Source organism: Chiloscyllium punctatum, chromosome 30, assembly GCF_047496795.1.
Source record: "Chiloscyllium punctatum isolate Juve2018m chromosome 30, sChiPun1.3, whole genome shotgun sequence".
Classification (NCBI taxonomy): domain Eukaryota; kingdom Metazoa; phylum Chordata; class Chondrichthyes; order Orectolobiformes; family Hemiscylliidae; genus Chiloscyllium; species Chiloscyllium punctatum.
Genome location: NC_092768.1, coordinates 38,783,338 through 38,803,730, shown reverse-complemented (window position 1 = coordinate 38,803,730; position 20,393 = coordinate 38,783,338). Strand labels below are relative to the sequence as shown.

General features: G+C 51.9%; 5 non-coding genes and 2 pseudogenes across 5 annotated transcripts; all 7 read left to right on the top strand.

Annotated features, from left to right (window-relative positions):
- The first annotated feature begins 1,548 nt into the window (after positions 1 to 1,548).
- On the top strand, positions 1,549 to 1,689 carry LOC140455863 (U1 spliceosomal RNA; annotated as a pseudogene).
- A 4,841-nt stretch (positions 1,690 to 6,530) lies between these two features.
- Positions 6,531 to 6,668, top strand: LOC140455762 (U1 spliceosomal RNA; annotated as a pseudogene).
- A 2,344-nt stretch (positions 6,669 to 9,012) lies between these two features.
- On the top strand, positions 9,013 to 9,176 carry LOC140455724 (U1 spliceosomal RNA). The gene has a single exon (XR_011952988.1). It is a non-coding gene; the product is annotated as a U1 spliceosomal RNA (small nuclear RNA).
- Positions 9,177 to 11,569: 2,393 nt separating this feature from the next.
- Positions 11,570 to 11,733, top strand: LOC140455723 (U1 spliceosomal RNA). Its single transcript, XR_011952987.1, has one exon. It is a non-coding gene; the product is annotated as a U1 spliceosomal RNA (small nuclear RNA).
- Positions 11,734 to 14,236: 2,503 nt separating this feature from the next.
- Positions 14,237 to 14,400, top strand: LOC140455722 (U1 spliceosomal RNA). Its single transcript, XR_011952986.1, has one exon. It is a non-coding gene; the product is annotated as a U1 spliceosomal RNA (small nuclear RNA).
- A 2,497-nt stretch (positions 14,401 to 16,897) lies between these two features.
- Positions 16,898 to 17,061, top strand: LOC140455741 (U1 spliceosomal RNA). The gene has a single exon (XR_011953004.1). It is a non-coding gene; the product is annotated as a U1 spliceosomal RNA (small nuclear RNA).
- Positions 17,062 to 19,558: 2,497 nt separating this feature from the next.
- On the top strand, positions 19,559 to 19,722 carry LOC140455747 (U1 spliceosomal RNA). The gene has a single exon (XR_011953010.1). It is a non-coding gene; the product is annotated as a U1 spliceosomal RNA (small nuclear RNA).
- Positions 19,723 to 20,393: the final 671 nt, after the last annotated feature.

Below are 20,393 nucleotides of genomic sequence, written 5' to 3'. Positions count from 1 at the left end.
CTCTAACCTCACACCTTTAATGCATTGTCTGAGCTGAATTATCACCATTTGTTATGAAACCTTAAGTTATCTTGAAAAGGTGATTTACATATTAATGAATTGAAATATTCTAATGATGAAAGACTTAACAACAATCCAGGTTTGTTCAATATATCATTTTAGTTGCATGACACTGAAAACTTTTGCTATAAATTCTGTGTCTTCTGGTCCTATTCTCCACAGCAACCTGATGATGGAGCAGCACTCTGAAAGCACTGTCTGCTGAACACGAGTATCAAAACCTAACTTTTTTAATTTCAAAAATATACTTTATTTATAAAATACTTTGATGGTCTGTACAGTTGGACATGCAATACATATGTAAACATTCCATTTCTTGGCATACCAAAACAGAGTAATCATTCCTATTTACAGGTCTGTACGATTACATTTTTAGCTGAGGCATCAGCAGAGCCCAAATGACTGCGTGGGCCCCCTGTTCTTCTTTAGGCAGGCCGATCTTACACGGTGGTATTTCCCCACCGCGCCTTGGCGGCAGCTGCCCCAAGCTTCAGCACGTCCCTCAACACATAGTCCTGGACCTTGGAATGTGCCAGTCTGCAACACTCAGTCGGGGTCAACTCCTTCAGCTGGAAGATCAACAGGTTTCGGACCGCCCAGAGAGCGTCCTTCACCGAGTTGATGATCCTCCAGGCGCAGTTAATGTTCGTCTCGGTGTGAGTCCCAGGGAATAGGCCGTAGAGCACGGAGTCCCGCGTGACGGCGCTGCTCGGGACGAACCTCGACAAGCACCACTGCATTCCTCTCCAGACTTCTTCTGCATAGGCACATTCCAGAAGGAGGTGTGTGACAGTCTTGTCCCCACCGCAGCCACTTCGAGGGCAGCGTGCGGTGCGGCTGAGAGTCCGGGCATGCATAAAGGATCTCACAGGCAGAGCCCTTCTCACCACCAGCCAAGCCACGTCTTGGTGCTTGTTGGAAAGTTCTGGCGATGAGGCATTCTGCCAAATGGCTTTGACAGTCTGCTCAGGGAACCGCTCGACAGGATCCGCCCTCTCCTTTTCCCGAAGGGTCTCAAGGACGCTACGTGCTGACCACTTCCTGATGGACTTGTGGTCTAAGGTGTTTTTCCTCATAAACTTCTCCACGAAGGACAGGTGATACGGAACGGTCCAACTACTCGGAGCGTTCCGCGGCAGCGAGGCCAGGCCCATCCTTCGCAACACCGGGGACAGGTAGAACCTCAGTACGTAGTGACACTTGGTGTTTGCGTACCGGGGATCCACACACAGCTTGATGCAGCCACACACAAAGGTGGCATTGGGTGTATTTTTTCCCCCGGGGAAAGACCACTGTGTAACATCTGCCTAAAGAAGAACAGGGGGCCCATGCAGTCAATTGGGCTCTGCTGACACCTCAGCTAAATATATGGGCATATGATTGAGATAACAATGATAAATTTTGATCTGTGTATGAAAATGTTGACATATGTATGGCATGACCAACTGTACAGCCCATCAAATTATTTCATGAATTAAGTATATTTTTAAAATTAAAAAAAAGTGCCATTCCCAGGATAAGGCTATCCCATTGCATTTTGGGTGTGCTGACGCCTGCGATGTCCCCAAATGCGGGATACTCGACTGCAAAATTTGTGATAGTGGGGGACTGCGTTCGCCCTCTCCCCTGATTTACAAACTAATGGCAGAATCTGAATTGTGCTTTTTCTGTAGGCAGTGCTGTTATACTGCAACTTGCCTTCTCACGGCTCCGTTAACGCCCAGGTTTGCTCGGGCAGTCTTTGGTATACCTTTCTTCCCTCTCCAAGCAAGAGCCGTCCCAAGTTTAAAACCATTAAGCACCCACCAAAACACCTTCCCACTTAACTGCTCTCAGTCACCATCTGAGAGCTCAAACATCGAAGAGCTCAAGAGGGATTACGCAGGTTGGAGAACCGTGAAGCCCCTCTTTGAGTCTCCAGCGGACTGGTGGGAAACGGTAAAAGGGAACATCAAGAGGTTCTTTATCCTCAAAGGTGTCCAGGAGGCGAGAGAGAGGCGGGGAAAACTGTCCCAGCTCCAGGAAAGTATGCAGAACCTGCTCCTGCTACAGACGATGGGGGTGGATGTCACGGAGGACCTCAAGGAGGTGAAGGGCCAGCAAGCCTCGCTCTTTGCCTCGGAGGCCTCCAGGATAATCTTCCGGTCCAGGGTCCGCTCGGTGGAGCAGGACGAGACGTGCTCACGTTTCTTCTTCCAGAAGGTGCACAAAGAGAGCTCCGTGCTCAGCAGCCTGAAGAAAGAAGATGGCTCGGTAACGTCATCTCAGGCTGACGTCATGAGGATCAGCAAATCCTTCTACGCCAGCCTGTATGACTCGAAGCCGACCGACAGCGCGGCCTCCCAGTCGTTCCTGTCCTCTATCACGGAGGTCCTAGATGACGGAACACGAGAGAGGCTGGACCAGCCGCTATCTCTGGATGAACTGACCAAGGCCCTCGAGTCCTTCGAAAAGAATAAAACTCCCGGAAGCGACGGCTTACCGGTCGAGGTTTATTCCGCTCTTTGGGACTTGATCGGCCAGGACCTGCTGGAGGTGTATGTCAGTATGCTCCGGGCAGGTACCATGAGTGAATCCATGAGGAAAGGCATCATCACCCTCGTCTACAAGCGGAAGGGGGAGAGGGAGGAAATTAGAAATTGGAGACCGATCTCACTGTTAAATGCAGACTACAAAATCCTGTCAAAGGTCATCGCCAACCGGGTCAGGTCTGCTCTGGGATCGGTGATCCACCCGGACCAAACCTGTGCTGTACCGGGCAGGAAGATCTCTGAGAGTCTCGCACTCCTCAGGGATACGATCGCCTACGTGCAGGACAGGGGGGTGGACACCTGCCTCATCAGCCTGGACCAGGAGAAAGCCTTTGACAGGATATCGCATACATATATGAGGGATGTCCTCTCCAAAATGGGCTTTGGGGAGGGAATCGGAAATTGGATCAGACTGCTCTACACCAACATTGTCAGTGCAGTCTCAATCAATGGGTGGGAATCAGATAGCTTCCCTGTAAGATCTGGAGTCAGGCAGGGATGCCCCCTCTCACCCGCCTTGTTTGTGTGTTGCATAGAGCCATTTGCCGAATCCATCAGGAAGGATGCGAGCCTGAGAGGGGTGACTATTCCTGGCAGCGGGGGCCTGCAGGTTAAGGCCTCCCTGTACATGGATGACGTCGCTGTTTTCTGCTCGGATCCGCTGTCCGTGCACAGACTCGTGTGCATCTGCGACCAGTTCGAACGGGCCTCGGGGGCCAAGGTAAACCGAGGCAAGAGCGAGGCCATGCTCTTCGGGAACTGGGCCGACCAATCCTCTATCCCCTTCACCGTCAGGACTGACCACCTGAAGGTGCTGGGTATTTGGTTCGGGGGGGCTGGGGCGTGCGCCAAGACCTGGGAGGAGCGGATCAGAAAGATGAGACAGAAACTAGGCAGATGGGGGCAACGGTCGCTCTCCATCGCGGGAAAAAACCTGGTCATCAGGTGTGAGGTCCTCTCAGTATTGCTATATGTGGCACAGGTCTGGCCTATCCCCAGGACCTGTGCCGCCGCAGTCACCCGGGCCATCTTCCAATTCATTTGGAGATCAAAGATGGACCGGGTCCGAAGAGACTCAATGTACAAAGACCGGTGCAATGGGGGAAAAAACACGCCCAATGCCACCCTCACCCTGATGGCCACCTTTGTGTGTGGCTGCATCAAGCTGTGCGTGGATCCCCGGTACGCAAACACCAAGTGTCACTACGTACTGAGGTTCTACCTGTCCCCGGTGTTGCGAAGGATGGGCCTGGCCTCGCTGCCGCGGAACGCTCCGAGTAGTTGGACCGTTCCGTATCACCTGTCCTTCGTGGAGAAATTTATGAGGAAAAACACCTTTGACCACAAGTCCATCAGGAAGTGGTCAGCACGTAGCGTCCTTGAGACCCTTCGGGAAAAGGAGAGGGCGGATCCTGTCGAGCGGTTCCCTGAGCAGACTGTCAAAGCCATTTGGCAGAATGCCTCATCGCCAGAACTTTCCAACAAGCACCAAGACGTGGCTTGGCTGGTGGTGAGAAGGGCTCTGCCTGTGAGATCCTTTATGCACGCCCGGACTCTCTGCCGCACCGCACGCTGCCCTCGAAGTGGCTGCGGGGGGGACGAGACTGTCACACACCTCCTTCTGGAATGTGCCTACGCAGAGGAAGTCTGGAGAGGAATGCAGTGGTGCTTGTCGAGGTTCGTCCCGAGCAGCGCCGTGACGCGGGACTCCGTGCTCTACGGCCTGTTCCCCGGGACTCACACCGAGACGAACATTAACTGCGCCTGGAGGATCATCAACTCGGTGAAGGACGCTCTCTGGGCGGTCCGAAACCTGTTGATCTTCCAGCTGAAGGAGTTGACCCCGACCGAGTGTTGCAGACTGGCACATTCCAAGGTCCAAGACTACGTGTTGAGGGACGCGCTGAAGCTTGGGGCAGCTGCCGCCAAGGCGCGGTGGGGAAAGACCACCGTGTAAGATCGGCCTGCCGAAAGAAGAACAGGGGGCCCATACAGACGTTTTTTTTGGGCTCTGCTGATGCCTCAGCCAAATATATGTACAAGATTGAAAAATGCACAGGATTGTAAATGACATTGATAAATTCGAATCTGTGTTTGGAAATGTGGACATATGTATGGCATGATCAAATGTACAGACCATCAAATCTTTTTATGAATAAAGTATATTTTTGAAATAAAAAAAAAAATTGTCAGTGCAGTCTCAATCAATGGATGGGAATCAGATAGCTTCCCTGTAAGATCTGGAGTTAGGCAGGGATGCCCCCCTCTCACCCGCCTTGTTTGTGTGTTGCATAGAGCCATTTGCCGAATCCATCAGGTAGGATGCGAGCCTGAGAGGGGTGACTATTCCTGGCAGCGGGGGCCTGCAGGTTAAGGCCTCCCTGTACATGGATGACGTCGCTGTTTTCTGCTCGGATCCGCTGTCCGTGCACAGACTCGTGTGCATCTGCGACCAGTTCGAACGGGCCTCGGGGGCCAAGGTAAACCGAGGCAAGAGCGAGGCCATGCTCTTCGGGAACTGGGCCGACCAATCCTCTATCCCCTTCACCGTCAGGACTGACCACCTGAAGGTGCTGGGTATTTGGTTCGGGGGGGCTGGGGCGTGCGCCAAGACCTGGGAGGAGCGGATCAGAAAGATGAGACAGAAACTAGGCAGATGGGGACAACGGTCGCTCTCCATCGCGGGAAAAAACCTGGTCATCAGGTGTGAGGTCCTCTCAGTATTGCTATATGTGGCACAGGTCTGGCCTATCCCCAGGACCTGTGCCGCCGCAGTCACCCGGGCCATCTTCCAATTCATTTGGAGATCAAAGATGGACCGGGTCCGAAGAGACTCAATGTACAAAGACCGGTGCAATGGGGGAAAAAACACGCCCAATGCCACCCTCACCCTAATGGCCACCTTTGTGTGTGGCTGCATCAAGCTGTGCGTGGATCCCCGGTACGCAAACACCAAGTGTCACTACGTACTGAGGTTCTACCTGTCCCCGGTGTTGCGAAGGATGGGCCTGGCCTCGCTGCCGCGGAACGCTCCGAGTAGTTGGACCGTTCCGTATCACCTGTCCTTCGTGGAGAAATTTATGAGGAAAAACACCTTTGACCACAAGTCCATCAGGAAGTGGTCAGCACGTAGCGTCCTTGAGACCCTTCGGGAAATGGAGAGGGCGAATCCTGTCGAGCGGTTCCCTGAGCAGACTGTCAAAGCCATTTGGCAGAATGCCTCATCGCCAGAACTTTCCAACAAGCACCAAGACGTGGCTTGGCTGGTGGTGAGAAGGGCTCTGCCTGTGAGATCCTTTATGCACGCCCGGACTCTCTGCCGCACCGCACGCTGCCCTCGAAGTGGCTGCGGGGGGGACGAGACTGTCACACACCTCCTTCTGGAATGTGCCTACGCAGAGGAAGTCTGGAGAGGAATGCAGTGGTGCTTGTCGAGGTTCGTCCCGAGCAGCGCCGTGACGCGGGACTCCGTGCTCTACGGCCTGTTCCCCGGGACTCACACCGAGACGAACATTAACTGCGCCTGGAGGATCATCAACTCGGTGAAGGACGCTCTCTGGGCGGTCCGAAACCTGTTGATCTTCCAGCTGAAGGAGTTGACCCCGACCGAGTGTTGCAGACTGGCACATTCCATGGTCCAAGACTACGTGTTGAGGGACGCGCTAAAGCTTGGGGCAGCTGCCGCCAAGGTGCGGTGGGGAAAGACCACCGTGTAAGATCGGCCTGCCGAAAGAAGAACAGGGGGCCCATACAGACGTTTTTTTGGGCTCTGCTGATGCCTCAGCCAAATATATGTATATATACAAGATGGAAAAAATGCACAGGATTGTAAAGGACAAGAATAAAGTCGAATCTGTGTTTGTAAATATGGACATATGTATGGCATGATCCAATGTACAGACCATCAAATCATTTATGAATAAAGTATATTTTTGAAATAAAAAAAAAAGGTGGCGCTCCCAGGATGAGGCTGTCCCATTGCACTTTGGGTGTGCTGACGCCTGCGATGTCCCCAAATGCGGGATACTCGACTGCAAAATTTGTGGTAGTGGGGGACTGCGTTCGCGCTCTCCCCTGATATACAAACTAATGGCAGAATCTAAATTGCACTTTTTCTGTAGGCAGTGCTGTTATACTGCAGCTTGCCTCCTCACGGCTCCGTTAACTTCTCTCTCCAAGCAAGATCCGTCCTAACTTTAAAACCGTTAGGCGGCCCCCATACCTCTACTGCATATGTGACCATTTCCCTCTATTGCCTCACGATATCTCTCGACATGCTACTTAAACACCTTCCCTCTTAACTGCTCTCAGTCACCATCTGCTCCATGTCTTACCACCATTTGCTGCTTCGTCAACCTACCAAGCAAGGGCATCAACACCCTGAGCGACAAAGTGCAAAATCCAGCCCACCTCACGCCTGGGGGGAGCAATCTTCCACCTTCGGACCCTCCAACCACACAGCATCAATGTTGACTTCAGCCGTTTCCTCATCTTCCACCCCCACCTCATCTCAGACGCGCCCCTCCACTTGACTTGTCCCACCTGTCCATTTTCCTTCCCACCTATCCACTCCACACTCCACACTGACCTATCCCCATCAATGCTCCCCAACCCCCACCCACTTGCATGTACCTATCACCTTCACAGCAAGCTTCCCCCAGCTCCACAACCACCTCCAGTCCAATTACCGCTTTCGCTCTGCTCCAAGTCTCCAGTCTGCTCCAATTCAGCTCTCAGCCATTATGTACTGATACAGGCCTCAGCCATTCTGTACTGACCCAGGCCTCGAATCCTCTCCAATCCAGCTCTCAGCCATCCTGTATGGATACAATCCTCTAATCCGCCCCCATCCAGCTCTCAGCCATTCTGAACAGATACTGGCCTCTAATCCACTCCAATCCAACTTTCTGCAATTCTGTACTGATTCAGGCCTCTAATGCAGACTCATCCAGCTCTCAGCCATTCTGTACTGACACAGCCCTCTAATCCGCCTTTATACAGCTCTCAGCCATCCTGTACTGCTCCAGGCCTCTAATCCACTCCAATCCAGCTCTCAGTCATCCTGTGCTCATCCGGGCCTCGAATCAGCTCCAATCCAGCTCTCAGCCATTCAAGGCTGTTGCATCTCTCCATCGGCTCTTCTTCAGCTCTCAGCTGCTCCACACTGATCCAGGCCTCTGACTCACTCTGTTTTGCCTCAAAGCTGCTGTGCACTGATCCAGGCCTCTGGCTCACTCTATTCTTCCTTACAGCTGCTGCACACTAATCCAGGCCACCAGCCAATTCTGTTCTGCCTCTCAGCCTCTCCACACCACACTAGGCCTCCAGAACACTGTGTGCTGGCTCACAGCTGCTCCACACTAATCCAGGCCTCCAGCCTACTCTGTTCTGCCTCTCAGCCTCACCACACCACTCTAGGCCTCCAGCCCAATGTGTGCTGGCTCACAGCTGCCCTGCACTGATCCAGGTCTCCAGCCCACTTTGTTCTGCCGCACAGCTGCTCCGCAGTAATCCAGGTATCCTAATTTAATCTTGTCCCATTTGTCAGCACTTGGCCCTTATCCCTCTGAACCCTTCCTATTCATTTCGCCATTCAGATGCCTTTCGCATGTTGTAATTGTACCAACCTCCATCACTTCCTCTGGTAGCTCATTGCGTCCACGCAGCACCCCTCTGTGTGCAATAGTTGCCCCCTAGATCCCTTTGAAATCTTTCCCTTCTCACCCGAAACCTATGCCCTTTAAATTTGGAATCCTTTACCCCAGGGAAAGCAGCAGGTAAATCAGATACGGAAGAAAAGGACGATTACATTTTAATCACAGGCCAATTTATTTTACACAGAGGGTGGCGAGTGCTCGGAATGTGCAGCCAGACGAGGCGGTGGTCTCAGTTTCGTGTCTCGTCCAACATAATGTTGAAAAATATGTTTCCCTGGCACCCTTAATCTTGTATGTGATTTCAACCTGAAGTCCCTAATCTGATTGAAGAGAGATTTGCAAAGCTGCAGCTAGACATTGTAGAAAGTCGAGGCAAATTGGTTTTAAAAACTGCTTCCAGTTTTCACAATCAAAGATTGTAAGTTGCTTTTATTCGCGTTGACATCAAATTCGGACGAGTGTTTGAAAAGAAAGTTGGAACTTTCCTTCCTCTTTTTCCGCGAATCAGGAGGCAGCCTGAAGGAAACAGGGGCGGGGCCCGTCCTTTGAAGGGATACATGCAGATAAGCAGTGCAGGCGCAGCCGTGGGTGGTATTTGAGTAAAACGGGAGTCCTGGAGACATTCGGTGATCCATTTGAAGAATGAAGCTGATCGACAGGCAGGGCAGGTTGAGTAAGTGAATGTTCGATGTTGCAAAAGTGAGTGAGTGTGAGAGTGAGAGGGAGCGGCTGTTGTGGGGTGTGAGCGAGTGTGAGCGCTGAGCATACTTACCTGGCAGGGGAGCTGACATGATCAGTGCGGTGGCGCTCCCAGGATGAGGCTATCCCATTGCACTTTGGGTGTGCTGAGGCCTGCGATGTCCCCAAATGCGGGATACTCGACTGCAAAATTTGTGGTAGTGGGGGACTGCGTTCGCGCTCTCCCCTGATATACAAACTAATGGCAAAATCTAAATGGCACTTTTTCTGTAGGCAGTGCTGTTATACTGCAGCTTGCCTCCTCACGGCTCCGATAACTTCCCTCTCCAAGCAAGATCCGTCCTAACTTTAAAACCGTTAGGCGGCCCCCATACCTCTGCTGCATATGTGACCATTTCCCTCTATTGCCTCACGATATCTCTCGACATGCTACTTAAACACCTTCCCTCTTAACTGCTCTCAGTCACCATCTGCTCCATGTCTTACCACCATTTGCTGCTTCGTCAACCTACCAAGCAAGGGCATCAACACCCTGAGCGACAAAGTGCAAAATCCAGCCCATCTCACGCCTGGGGGGAGCAATCTTCCGCCTTCGGACCCTCCAACCACACAGCATCAATGTTGACTTCAGCCGTTTCCTCATCTTCCACCCCCACCTCATCTCAGACGCGCCCCTCCACTTGACTTGTCCCACCTGTCCATTTTCCTTCCCACCTATCCACTCCACACTCCACACTGACCTATCCCCATCAATGCTCCCCAACCCCCACCCACTTGCATGTACCTATCACCTTCACAGCAAGCTTCCCCCAGCTCCACAACCACCTCCAGTCCAATTACCGCTTTCGCTCTGCTCCAAGTCTCCAGTCTGCTCCAATTCACCTCTCAGCCATTATGTACTGATACAGGCCTCAGCCATTCTGTCCTGACCCAGGCCTCTAATCCTCTCCAGTCCAGCTCTCAGCCATCCTGTATGGATACAATCCTCTAATCCGCCCCCATCCAGCTCTCAGCCATTCTGAACAGATACTGGCCTCTAATCCACTCCAATCCAACTTTCTGCAATTCTGTACTGATTCAGGCCTCTAATGCAGACTCATCCAGCTCTCAGCCATTCTGTACTGACACAGCCCTCTAATCCGCCTTTATCCAGCTCTCAGCCATTCTGTACTGCTCCAGGCCTCTAATCCTGTCCCATCCAGCTCTCAGCCATCCTGTACTGCTCCAGGCCTCTAATCCACTCCAATCCAGCTCTCAGTCATCCTGTGCTCATCCGGGCCTCGAATCAGCTCCAATCCAGCTCTCAGCTCTTCAAGGCTGTTGCATCTCTCCATCGGCTCTTCTTCAGCTCTCAGCTGCTCCACACTGATCCAGGCCTCTGGCTCACTCTGTTTTGCCTCAAAGCTGCTGTGCACTGATCCAGGCCTCTGGCTCACTCTATTCTTCCTTACAGCTGCTGCACACTAATCCAGGCCACCAGCCAATTCTGTTCTGCCTCTCAGCCTCTCCACACCACACTAGGCCTCCAGAACACTGTGTGCTGGCTCACAGCTGCTCCACACTAACCCAGGCCTCCAGCCTACTCTGTTCTGCCTCTCAGCCTCACCACACCACTCTAGGCCTCCAGCCCAATGTGTGCTGGCTCACAGCTGCCCTGCACTGATCCAGGTCTCCAGCCCACTTTGTTCTGCCGCACAGCTGCTCCGCAGTAATCCAGGTATCCTAATTTAATCTTGTCCCATTTGTCAGCACTTGGCCCTTATCCCTCTGAACCCTTCCTATTCATTTCGCCATTCAGATGCCTTTCGCATGTTGTAATTGTACCAACCTCCATCACTTCCTCTGGTAGCTCATTGCGTCCACGCAGCACCCCTCTGTGTGCAATAGTTGCCCCCTAGATCCCTTTGAAATCTCTCCCTTCTCACCCGAAACCTATGCCCTTTAAATTTGGAATCCTTTACCCCAGGGAAAGCAGCAGGTAAATCAGACACGGAAGAAAAGGACGATTACATTTTAATCACAGGCCAGTTTATTTTACACAGAGGGTGGCGAGTGCTCGGAATGTGCAGCCAGACGAGGCGGTGGTCTCAGTTTCGTGTCTCGTCCAACATAATGTTGAAAAATATGTTTCCCTGGCACCCTTAATCTTGTATGTGATTTCAACCTGAAGTCACTAATCTGATTGAAGAGAGATTTGCAAAGCTGCAGCTAAACATTGTAGAAAGTCGAGGCAAATTGGTTTTAAAAACTGCTTCCAGTTTTCACAATCAAAGATTGTAAGTTGCTTTTATTCGCGTTGACATCAAATTCGGACGAGTGTTTGAAAAGAAAGTTGGAACTTTCCTTCCTCTTTTTCCGCGAATCAGGAGGCAGCCTGAAGGAAACAGGGGCGGGGCGCGTCCTTTGAAGGGATACATGCAGATAAGCAGTGCAGGCGCAGCCGTGGGTGGTATTTGAGTAAAACGGGAGTCCTGGAGACATTCGGTGATCCATTTGAAGAATGAAGCTGATCGACAGGCAGGGCAGGTTGAGTAAGTGAATGTTCGATGTTGCAAAAGTGAGTGAGTGTGAGAGTGAGAGGGAGCGGCTGTTGTGGGGTGTGAGCGAGTGTGAGCGCTGAGCATACTTACCTGGCAGGGGAGCTGACATGATCAGTGCGGTGGCGCTCCCAGGATGAGGCTATCCCATTGCACTTTGGGTGTGCTGAGGCCTGCGATGTCCCCAAATGCGGGATACTCGACTGCAAAATTTGTGGTAGTGGGGGACTGCGTTCGCGCTCTCCCCTGATATACAAACTAATGGCAAAATCTAAATGGCACTTTTTCTGTAGGCAGTGCTGTTATACTGCAGCTTGCCTTCTCACGGCTCCGTTAACTTCCCTCTCCAAGCAAGATCCGTCCTAACTTTAAAACCGTTAGGCGGCCCCCATACCTCTACTGTATATGTGACCATTTCCCTCTATTGCCTCACGATATCTCTCTACATGCTCCTTAAACACCTTCCCTCTTAGCTGCTCTCAGTCACCATCTGCTCCATGTCTTACCACCATTTGCTGCTTCGTCAACCTACCAAGCAAGGGCATCAACACCCTGAGCGACAAAGTGCAAAATCCAGCCCACCTCACGCCTGGGGGGAGCAATGCCTCATCTTCCGCCTTCGGACCCTCCAACCACACAGCATCAATGTTGACTTCAGCCGTTTCCTCATCTTCCACCCCCACCTCATCTCAGACGGGCCCCTCCACTTGACTTGTCCCACCTGTCCATTTTCCTTCCCACCTATCCACTCCACACTCCACACTGACCTATCCCCATCAATGCTCCCCAACCCCCACCCACTTGCATGTACCTATCACCTTCACAGCAAGCTTCCCCCAGCTCCACAACCACCTCCAGTCCAATTACCGCTTTCGCTCTGCTCCAAGTCTCCAGTCTGCTCCAATTCAGCTCTCAGCCATTATGTACTGATACAGGCCTCAGCCATTCTGTACTGACGCAGGCCTCGAATCCTGTCCCATCCAGCTCTCAGCCATTCTGTCCTGACGCAGGCCTCTAAATCGCACCCTTCCCCATCCAGCTCTCAGCCATTCTGTCCTGATACAGGCCTCTAATCCTCTCCAGTCCAGCTCTCAGCCATCCTGTATGGATACAATCCTCTAATCCGCCCCCATCCAGCTCTCAGCCATTCTGAACAGATACTGGCCTCGAATCCACTCCAATCCAACTTTCTGCAATTCTGTACTGATTCAGGCCTCTAATGCAGACTCATCCAGCTCTCAGCCATTCTGTACTGACACAGCCCTCTAATCCGCCTCCATCCAGCTCTCAGCCATTCTGAACTGATCCAGGCCTCTAATCCTGTCCCATCCAGCTCTCAGCCATCCTGTACTGATCCAGGCCTCTAATCCACTCCAATCCAGCTCTCAGTCATCCTGTGCTCATCCGGGCCTCGAATCAGCTCCAATCCAGCTCTCAGCCATTCAAGGCTGTTGCATCTCTCCATCGGCTCTTCTTCAGCTCTCAGCTGCTCCACACTGATCCAGGCCTCTGGCTCACTCTGTTTTGCCTCAAAGCTGCTGTGCACTGATCCAGGCCTCTGGCTCACTCTATTCTTCCTTACAGCTGCTGCACACTAATCCAGGCCACCAGCCAATTCTGTTCTGCCTCTCAGCCTCTCCACACCACACTAGGCCTCCAGAACACTGTGTGCTGGCTCACAGCTGCTCCACACTAATCCAGGCCTCCAGCCTACTCTGTTCTGCCTCTCAGCCTCACCACACCACTCTAGGCCTCCAGCCCAATGTGTGCTGGCTCACAGCTGCCCTGCACTGATCCAGGTCTCCAGCCCACTTTGTTCTGCCGCACAGCTGCTCCGCAGTAATCCAGGTATCCTAATTTAATCTTGTCCCATTTGTCAGCACTTGGCCCTTATCCCTCTGAACCCTTCCTTTTAATTTCGCCATTCAGATGCCTTTCGCATGTTGTAATTGTACCAACCTCCATCACTTCCTCTGGTAGCTCATTGCGTCCACGCAGCACCCCTCTGTGTGCAATAGTTGCCCCCTAGATCCCTTTGAAATCTCTCCCTTCTCACCCGAAACCTATGCCCTTTAAATTTGGAATCCTTTACCCCAGGGAAAGCAGCAGGTAAATCAGACGCGGAAGAAAAGGACGATTACATTTTAATCACAGGCCAGTTTATTTTACACAGAGGGTGGCGAGTGCTCGGAATGTGCAGCCAGACGAGGCGGTGGTCTCAGTTTCGTGTCTCGTCCAACATAATGTTGAAAAATATGTTTCCCTGGCACCCTTAATCTTGGATGTGATTTCAACCTGAAGTCACTAATCTGATTGAAGAGAGATTTGCAAAGCTGCAGCTAGACATTGTAGAAAGTCGAGGCAAATTGGTTTTAAAAACTGCTTCCAGTTTCACAATCAAAGATTGTAAGTTGCTTTTATTCGCGTTGACATCAAATTCGGACGAGTGTTTGAAAAGAAAGTTGGAACTTTCCTTCCTCTTTTTCCGCGAATCAGGAGGCAGCCTGAAGGAAACAGGGGCGGGGCGCGTCCTTTGAAGGGATACATGCAGATAAGCAGTGCAGGCGCAGCCGTGGGTGGTATTTGAGTAAAACGGGAGTCCTGGAGACATTCGGTGATCCATTTGAAGAATGAAGCTGATCGACAGGCAGGGCAGGTTGAGTAAGTGAATGTTCGATGTTGCAAAAGTGAGTGAGTGTGAGAGTGAGAGGGAGCGGCTGTTGTGGGGTGTGAGCGAGTGTAAGCGCTGAGCATACTTACCTGGCAGGGGAGCTGACATGATCAGTGCGGTGGCGCTCCCAGGATGAGGCTATCCCATTGCACTTTGGGTGTGCTGAGGCCTGCGATGTCCCCAAATGCGGGATACTCGACTGCAAAATTTGTGGTAGTGGGGGACTGCGTTCGCGCTCTCCCCTGATATACAAACTAATGGCAGAATCTAAATTGCCCTTTTTCTGTCGGCAGTGCTGTTATACTGCAGCTTGCCTTCTCACGGCTCCGTTAACTTCCCTCTCCAAGCAAGATCCGTCCTAACTTTAAAACCGTTAGGCGGCCCCCATACCTCTGCTGCATATATGACCATTTCCCTCTATTGCCTCACGATATCTCTCTACATGCTCCTTAAACACCTTCCCTCTTAACTGCTCTCAGTCACCATCTGCTCCATGTCTTACCACCATTTGCTGCTTCGTCAACCTACCAAGCAAGGGCATCAACACCCTGAGCGACAAAGTGCAAAATCCAGCCCACCTCACGCCTGGGGGGGAGCAATCTTCCGCCTTCGGACCCTCCAACCACACAGCATCAATGTTGACTTCAGCCGTTTCCTCATCTTCCACCCCCACCTCATCTCAGACGCGCCCCTCCACTTGACTTGTCCCACCTGTCCATTTTCCTTCCCACCTATCCACTCCACACTCCACACTGACCTATCCCCATCAATGCTCCCCAACCCCCACCCACTTGCATGTACCTATCACCTTCACAGCAAGCTTCCCCCAGCTCCACAACCACCTCCAGTCCAATTACCGCTTTCGCTCTGCTCCAAGTCTCCAGTCTGCTCCAATTCAGCTCTCAGCCATTATGTACTGATACAGGCCTCAGCCATTCTGTACTGACGCAGGCCTCGAATCCTGTCCCATCCAGCTCTCAGCCATTCTGTCCTGACGCAGGCCTCTAAATCGCACCCTTCCCCATCCAGCTCTCAGCCATTCTGTCCTGATACAGGCCTCTAATCCTCTCCAGTCCAGCTCTCAGCCATCCTGTATGGATACAATCCTCTAATCCGCCCCCATCCAGCTCTCAGCCATTCTGAACAGATACTGGCCTCGAATCCACTCCAATCCAACTTTCTGCAATTCTGTACTGATTCAGGCCTCTAATGCAGACTCATCCAGCTCTCAGCCATTCTGTACTGACACAGCCCTCTAATCCGCCTCCATCCAGCTCTCAGCCATTCTGAACTGATCCAGGCCTCTAATCCTGTCCCATCCAGCTCTCAGCCATCCTGTACTGATCCAGGCCTCTAATCCACTCCAATCCAGCTCTCAGTCATCCTGTGCTCATCCGGGCCTCGAATCAGCTCCAATCCAGCTCTCAGCCATTCAAGGCTGTTGCATCTCTCCATCGGCTCTTCTTCAGCTCTCAGCTGCTCCACACTGATCCAGGCCTCTGGCTCACTCTGTTTTGCCTCAAAGCTGCTGTGCACTGATCCAGGCCTCTGGCTCACTCTATTCTTCCTTACAGCTGCTGCACACTAATCCAGGCCACCAGCCAATTCTGTTCTGCCTCTCAGCCTCTCCACACCACACTAGGCCTCCAGAACACTGTGTGCTGGCTCACAGCTGCTCCACACTAATCCAGGCCTCCAGCCTACTCTGTTCTGCCTCTCAGCCTCACCACACCACTCTAGGCCTCCAGCCCAATGTGTGCTGGCTCACAGCTGCCCTGCACTGATCCAGGTCTCCAGCCCACTTTGTTCTGCCGCACAGCTGCTCCGCAGTAATCCAGGTATCCTAATTTAATCTTGTCCCATTTGTCAGCACTTGGCCCTTATCCCTCTGAACCCTTCCTTTTAATTTCGCCATTCAGATGCCTTTCGCATGTTGTAATTGTACCAACCTCCATCACTTCCTCTGGTAGCTCATTGCGTCCACGCAGCACCCCTCTGTGTGCAATAGTTGCCCCCTAGATCCCTTTGAAATCTCTCCCTTCTCACCCGAAACCTATGCCCTTTAAATTTGGAATCCTTTACCCCAGGGAAAGCAGCAGGTAAATCAGACGCGGAAGAAAAGGACGATTACATTTTAATCACAGGCCAGTTTATTTTACACAGAGGGTGGCGAGTGCTCGGAATGTGCAGCCAGACGAGGCGGTGGTCTCAGTTTCGTGTCTCGTCCAACATAATGTTGAAAAATATGTTTCCCTGGCACCCTTAATCTTGGATGTGATTTCAACCTGAAGTCACTAATCTGATTGAAGAGAGATTTGCAAAGCTGCAGCTAGACATTGTAGAAAGTCGAGGCAAATTGGTTTTAAAAACTGCTTCCAGTTTCACAATCAAAGATTGTAAGTTGCTTTTATTCGCGTTGACATCAAATTCGGACGAGTGTTTGAAAAGAAAGTTGGAACTTTCCTTCCTCTTTTTCCGCGAATCAGGAGGCAGCCTGAAGGAAACAGGGGCGGGGCGCGTCCTTTGAAGGGATACATGCAGATAAGCAGTGCAGGCGCAGCCGTGGGTGGTATTTGAGTAAAACGGGAGTCCTGGAGACATTCGGTGATCCATTTGAAGAATGAAGCTGATCGACAGGCAGGGCAGGTTGAGTAAGTGAATGTTCGATGTTGCAAAAGTGAGTGAGTGTGAGAGTGAGAGGGAGCGGCTGTTGTGGGGTGTGAGCGAGTGTAAGCGCTGAGCATACTTACCTGGCAGGGGAGCTGACATGATCAGTGCGGTGGCGCTCCCAAGATGAGGCTATCCCATTGCACTTTGGGTGTGCTGAGGCCTGCGATGTCCCCAAATGCGGGATACTCGACTGCAAAATTTGTGGTAGTGGGGGACTGCGTTCGCGCTCTCCCCTGATATACAAACTAATGGCAGAATCTAAATTGCCCTTTTTCTGTCGGCAGTGCTGTTATACTGCAGCTTGCCTTCTCACGGCTCCGTTAACTTCCCTCTCCAAGCAAGATCCGTCCTAACTTTAAAACCGTTAGGCGGCCCCCATACCTCTGCTGCATATATGACCATTTCCCTCTATTGCCTCACGATATCTCTCTACATGCTCCTTAAACACCTTCCCTCTTAACTGCTCTCAGTCACCATCTGCTCCATGTCTTACCACCATTTGCTGCTTCGTCAACCTACCAAGCAAGGGCATCAACACCCTGAGCGACAAAGTGCAAAATCCAGCCCACCTCACGCCTGGGGGGGAGCAATCTTCCGCCTTCGGACCCTCCAACCACACAGCATCAATGTTGACTTCAGCCGTTTCCTCATCTTCCACCCCCACCTCATCTCAGACGCGCCCCTCCACTTGACTTGTCCCACCTGTCCATTTTCCTTCCCACCTATCCACTCCACACTCCACACTGACCTATCCCCATCAATGCTCCCCAACCCCCACCCACTTGCATGTACCTATCACCTTCACAGCAAGCTTCCCCCAGCTCCACAACCACCTCCAGTCCAATTACCGCTTTCGCTCTGCTCCAAGTCTCCAGTCTGCTCCAATTCAGCTCTCAGCCATTATGTACTGATACAGGCCTCAGCCATTCTGTACTGACGCAGGCCTCGAATCCTGTCCCATCCAGCTCTCAGCCATTCTGTCCTGACGCAGGCCTCTAAATCGCACCCTTCCCCATCCAGCTCTCAGCCATTCTGTCCTGATACAGGCCTCTAATCCTCTCCAGTCCAGCTCTCAGCCATCCTGTATGGATACAATCCTCTAATCCGCCCCCATCCAGCTCTCAGCCATTCTGAACAGATACTGGCCTCGAATCCACTCCAATCCAACTTTCTGCAATTCTGTACTGATTCAGGCCTCTAATGCAGACTCATCCAGCTCTCAGCCATTCTGTACTGACACAGCCCTCTAATCCGCCTCCATCCAGCTCTCAGCCATTCTGAACTGATCCAGGCCTCTAATCCTGTCCCATCCAGCTCTCAGCCATCCTGTACTGATCCAGGCCTCTAATCCACTCCAATCCAGCTCTCAGTCATCCTGTGCTCATCCGGGCCTCGAATCAGCTCCAATCCAGCTCTCAGCCATTCAAGGCTGTTGCATCTCTCCATCGGCTCTTCTTCAGCTCTCAGCTGCTCCACACTGATCCAGGCCTCTGGCTCACTCTGTTTTGCCTCAAAGCTGCTGTGCACTGATCCAGGCCTCTGGCTCACTCTATTCTTCCTTACAGCTGCTGCACACTAATCCAGGCCACCAGCCAATTCTGTTCTGCCTCTCAGCCTCTCCACACCACACTAGGCCTCCAGAACACTGTGTGCTGGCTCACAGCTGCTCCACACTAATCCAGGCCTCCAGCCTACTCTGTTCTGCCTCTCAGCCTCACCACACCACTCTAGGCCTCCAGCCCAATGTGTGCTGGCTCACAGCTGCCCTGCACTGATCCAGGTCTCCAGCCCACTTTGTTCTGCCGCACAGCTGCTCCGCAGTAATCCAGGTATCCTAATTTAATCTTGTCCCATTTGTCAGCACTTGGCCCTTATCCCTCTGAACCCTTCCTTTTAATTTCGCCATTCAGATGCCTTTCGCATGTTGTAATTGTACCAACCTCCATCACTTCCTCTGGTAGCTCATTGCGTCCACGCAGCACCCCTCTGTGTGCAATAGTTGCCCCCTAGATCCCTTTGAAATCTCTCCCTTCTCACCCGAAACCTATGCCCTTTAAATTTGGAATCCTTTACCCCAGGGAAAGCAGCAGGTAAATCAGACGCGGAAGAAAAGGACGATTACATTTTAATCACAGGCCAGTTTATTTTACACAGAGGGTGGCGAGTGCTCGGAATGTGCAGCCAGACGAGGCGGTGGTCTCAGTTTCGTGTCTCGTCCAACATAATGTTGAAAAATATGTTTCCCTGGCACCCTTAATCTTGGATGTGATTTCAACCTGAAGTCACTAATCTGATTGAAGAGAGATTTGCAAAGCTGCAGCTAGACATTGTAGAAAGTCGAGGCAAATTGGTTTTAAAAACTGCTTCCAGTTTCACAATCAAAGATTGTAAGTTGCTTTTATTCGCGTTGACATCAAATTCGGACGAGTGTTTGAAAAGAAAGTTGGAACTTTCCTTCCTCTTTTTCCGCGAATCAGGAGGCAGCCTGAAGGAAACAGGGGCGGGGCGCGTCCTTTGAAGGGATACATGCAGATAAGCAGTGCAGGCGCAGCCGTGGGTGGTATTTGAGTAAAACGGGAGTCCTGGAGACATTCGGTGATCCATTTGAAGAATGAAGCTGATCGACAGGCAGGGCAGGTTGAGTAAGTGAATGTTCGATGTTGCAAAAGTGAGTGAGTGTGAGAGTGAGAGGGAGCGGCTGTTGTGGGGTGTGAGCGAGTGTAAGCGCTGAGCATACTTACCTGGCAGGGGAGCTGACATGATCAGTGCGGTAGCGCTCCCAAGATGAGGCTATCCCATTGCACTTTGGGTGTGCTGAGGCCTGCGATGTCCCCAAATGCGGGATACTCGACTGCAAAATTTGTGGTAGTGGGGGACTGCGTTCGCGCTCTCCCCTGATATACAAACTAATGGCAGAATCTAAATTGCCCTTTTTCTGTCGGCAGTGCTGTTATACTGCAGCTTGCCTTCTCACGGCTCCGTTAACTTCCCTCTCCAAGCAAGATCCGTCCTAACTTTAAAACCGTTAGGCGGCCCCCATACCTCTGCTGCATATATGACCATTTCCCTCTATTGCCTCACGATATCTCTCTACATGCTCCTTAAACACCTTCCCTCTTAACTGCTCTCAGTCACCATCTGCTCCATGTCTTACCACCATTTGCTGCTTCGTCAACCTACCAAGCAAGGGCATCAACACCCTGAGCGACAAAGTGCAAAATCCAGCCCACCTCACGCCTGGGGGGGAGCAATCTTCCGCCTTCGGACCCTCCAACCACACAGCATCAATGTTGACTTCAGCCGTTTCCTCATCTTCCACCCCCACCTCATCTCAGACGCGCCCCTCCACTTGACTTGTCCCACCTGTCCATTTTCCTTCCCACCTATCCACTCCACACTCCACACTGACCTATCCCCATCAATGCTCCCCAACCCCCACCCACTTGCATGTACCTATCACCTTCACAGCAAGCTTCCCCCAGCTCCACAACCACCTCCAGTCCAATTACCGCTTTCGCTCTGCTCCAAGTCTCCAGTCTGCTCCAATTCAGCTCTCAGCCATTATGTA